The sequence below is a fragment of the Grammomys surdaster genome, unplaced genomic scaffold (assembly GCF_004785775.1).
Source record: "Grammomys surdaster isolate TR1022 unplaced genomic scaffold, NIH_TR_1.0 125890, whole genome shotgun sequence".
Classification (NCBI taxonomy): domain Eukaryota; kingdom Metazoa; phylum Chordata; class Mammalia; order Rodentia; family Muridae; genus Grammomys; species Grammomys surdaster.
This window is the reverse complement of record NW_021620715.1, coordinates 9,487-13,798: the sequence shown is the minus strand read 5'-3', so window position 1 is coordinate 13,798 and position 4,312 is coordinate 9,487.

Below are 4,312 nucleotides of genomic sequence, written 5' to 3'. Positions count from 1 at the left end.
GGCTTAATTCCATATATATATATATATATATATATGGAATTAAGCCGTTATTGCTAAACTTTCCAGGAGACATTTTAATCTGATCAGCTGTTACACAGGCTCTCAGGCTGTAACTTTGACTGCCTTGATTTGTTCAGCTCTTGTGCTGGTAAATATAGCTGTGGAGAGTTCATGTGTACAATGGTCACAAAGAGTCCTCCTGAGATTGAATTTCATGTCAATACATCTCAGATCCTGGACCTTTTGTTCTTCCCATTCCCACTTTTGTGAATGTCCTTGGGTCTGAGGTGGGACATTTATATAGATGACTCATTTATAATTGAGTATTAAACATACATTCTCTGAATTTAGTCCAGTCATGAATGTCTACATCAATCACTACACACTGCACATAGAAGCCTCTGTAATCAAACCTGAAAGCAGCAATAATCTACTAGGTATAAATATATATTATAAGGCAGTTTGACAATTTTACCATTAGTAATGAAGCTAGGGTTAATTAGGCCTAGGTCATCCATAAACAAAACCCTTTGACAATGTTTACTTGAGATGAAGTGTTTCCTATGTAGCAGACCATAAAATTAGAAAGCAGTTGGTCACTACACAACAGTCAAGGACTAGTGAATACATCTTATCTGAAGGCTGATATTGTAGCCTGCAAGGAGAAGTACTATATAAAATCACTGATGACTTTGCTCTTCTTCTAAGCTGCATGACACTGTCCTGCCCTAGCAAACTTAAGCAGCAGATAGACTATCCTGGTCACTGAAAGACTGGTTTCTCTACGCCCTGTACTTTAGTCATTAGCTAAGTACAGATTAAAAGAAATGTAATGCCCCAATTAGAGCTCAGTAAGATGACGATGATCAAGAATACAAATGAGAACAAATAAGGACATGGATGTGGGAAAGTGTAATCTTTACTCATTGTTGATGTGAGTGTAAACTACTGTATTGACTTTGAGATTTTTGTTTGAAATTGTCAAGAAAAGTAGTAACAAAACTGTGCTATGTCCCTGCTCTATCCCTCACAAGCATGTGGTCACATGACTCTATATATAATTACTGAGATGCTTACATATTCATCTTTATTCCTCCTCTATTCAGAGCAGCTGGGAAATGAAATCCATCTAGATTTATAACAAAGGACAAATAGATACAGACAATGTATGGGGTATAGACTATGAAATATTCCTACCTGGTAAAATATGAATTATGAACTCTCTATAAATGTGGAGGAACCTGGAAAATTTGATCAATAAAGTTACCCAGGCCCATAGAAACAAATGCTTCTTGTTTTCATTTTTTGTGTGATTCCATAATTTGAATATTTTAATTGTGTATTTAATATAAAAAAGGCAAATATAAATGGCCCATTTGTTTCTGAGGAATTAAAGGATAGGATATAGTAAAATGAGAAAAAATGAAAGCAGAGAAGTCAGATAGATGAGACATGATATTTCAAATATGCAATGGTTGTGGGAAATGGAGAATAAGACACTGATGAAACATAAACAATATTAAAGGGTGACAAGAGATATAAGGCAAAATCTACAATATTCAATGTAGACAAAAATAAAAAATATAGATGATGTAGAATACATGTAGAATGACAAAACAAATTAAGGATACTGGGAGTAAAAAAATGCATTGTGAGCTGGGCAGTGATGCCGCACGCCTTTAATCCCAGCACTTGGGAGGCAGAGGCAGGTGGATTTTTGAGTTCTAGGCCAGCCTGTTCTACAGAATGAGTTCCAGGACAGCTAGGGCTACACAGAGAAACCCTGTCTCAAAAAAACAAAAAAAAAAGTGCTTATGCAGTAAAAAGCAACTAAACTTAAAAAATGATTTCTAAATAAATAGTCAAAAAACTATCAGAAGTTCAGGGTAGCCTAGTACACATTTGGGAATGTATTTATGTTGATATATTAAAATATAGTGTGGGTTTATGAATCTGCAGATACAATATTTTTTCCAAATATAGTACTAAACAGTCCTCAAGAAAGAAGTGAGGATCACTGTCACACCCATTATCCCAAAGCCTATAAAAGATTGTCTTGTATCATTGAGGTTAGTGTTCTTATCAGTCATATGACTCTACAGGGCAGGATATTGGGAATGAGGAAGAATATTAGTATGGAATTAATGACCAATGAGTATCTCTGCATCCCCCAACACCTAAATATCATGAAAGGACCTGGGATGATTAAAAATATTTGTTGAGAGTATTTCAATATACACAGATGGTCATGGCAAATATCTCTAATCCCAGGATTCAGGAAGTAGGGACATGTGGAGCTCTGAGTTTGAGGCTAACCTTGTCTACAGCGCTATACAGAGAAAGTCTGGAAAACAAAACAAAAGAAAACTTTAATAACAATGTTGGTCATAGCCTATGAATTACATATTGGTTGTGTGATCAAACACTTCTGCTCCAAAGTTATTGACCCAATTGTGGTACATAAATGTGCTTACACTGACATCAACATGGGTATAAGTATATAGTTTTATTATGCCTGCCCTAGCTCTGAATAAAAGCACAAAGACATATATTTATTGATTATAGCTTTAAGGCTTACCTTACACTTGTTCCCAACTAGCTCTTATAACTTAAATTAATCAATCTATATTAATCTACCTCCTGCAAAATGGTTTGGAAGTTACCTATTGTTCAGTCTTGGCTGGCTCATTCCTCTTCATCTGGCTGATGACATCTGCTCCTGTCCTGATGATGTCATGAAGGACAAGGAGCAATAAGGTGATAGAAACTGATATATCATCTTTGCTGTCAGTAACAGAGACTTCTCTGGCTGTGGCTGCACTTGCTTATGGGTGGGAAAGAACACGGCCTTAAGAAGACTCTACATGTTCTGAGAAAATATCTGAGTAGTGAAACATTCAATGTTCTCCATAGATTTTTACCTGACACTTGTCATTGCAGGAGGACAGAAATGATAAGAGATGAGTTAACAGACAAATGGGCAACTGACAAGAAAACACTGGAAACTATCCAACCAGGTGGTGCATGAACATGCCAGAAACGAACGTGTTTTGTCTTTCATGATGTTCTAATTTATAGAACACTAACAACACAAGATTTGAGGCCTTACCCAGTTGGTTTAATTTAAATAACCTTTGTCTATTTAAAAAAAGCTTATAAGTAGTATATTCTAATCACATTTTCTTCTCCCCAACTCCTTCTAGATCCTCATTTCTTTGCTACCAACCAAAATCCAGACCCTTTCTTTCTCTTTCACTTTACCCAAACACAAACAAAACCATAAGAACAAGAATCACTTTCTGTCTCTTTCTCTCTGTCTGTTACTATCTACCCTATCTTGTCATATATACATACACCAACATACACAAACTAAAAAGAACACAAAATCTGAAACCAAATATACACAAAAAGAGTAATGAGACAAAATGCCTTTAAAAAGCTATATAAAACAAACTCTCCATAAATCGGTAATTGTGTTAGTTTTGTTTGTCTACACCTTGGGCATAGGGTCTACCTTCTAGACCCTATGGTGTGGTTAATACAGAAAGTGAGACTCCATTGAAGTAGACAAATTGTCAATTGTAAATGAGTACCAGTTGTATATAGATTCTTGGCTAGTGGTGGGAGCACATGACCATTTACAACATTCGCAGATGATAACACTGGCTTAAATCTATCTAAGCTCTGTGCTTATTCCCACAGTCTATGTGAGTTCATATGTGCATCTGTCCTATTGTATCTGGATGACACTGTTTTCTTGAGAGTCATCCATTGTTTCTGGCTCCTGCAATCTCCTTTGCAATTGTTCATTAGTCCTGGGAAAAAGGTTTGATGAAGACAACCCATTAAGAATCAGTACACTACAAATTATCCATTTGTGGTTTTTCTCTTGCTTCCCATCTGTTGCAAAATATGTTGCTGATGATGGTTAGATGAGTTACTGGTTTAAGTATATGGTTATGTAAATAAAGACCAGATTATTGATATGCTGCTCTATCAGAACAGTGGCATGACTTTCCTTTAAGGCCAGGGCTTATCCAATTTCAGTTTCTTGGCAACCCTAGCAGAGCCAGTCATGGCTAGCCCATATCCTAACCTTAACCCTAATAGGCCTTAAATACCATCAAAGAATAAAGCATTAATCTCACAATGTTTGTGCCTCTATTATATCAGCATAACCCATAGGCAGGTGACTATTGTAGAAGAAAGGATTTATAGCTAGGTTGATTATTGCCTTTTTCATCTGATACCATACAAATGACCTCTAGTACTATGAACACTAATCAGTAGGAATAAGGCTTCTACTAGGGTA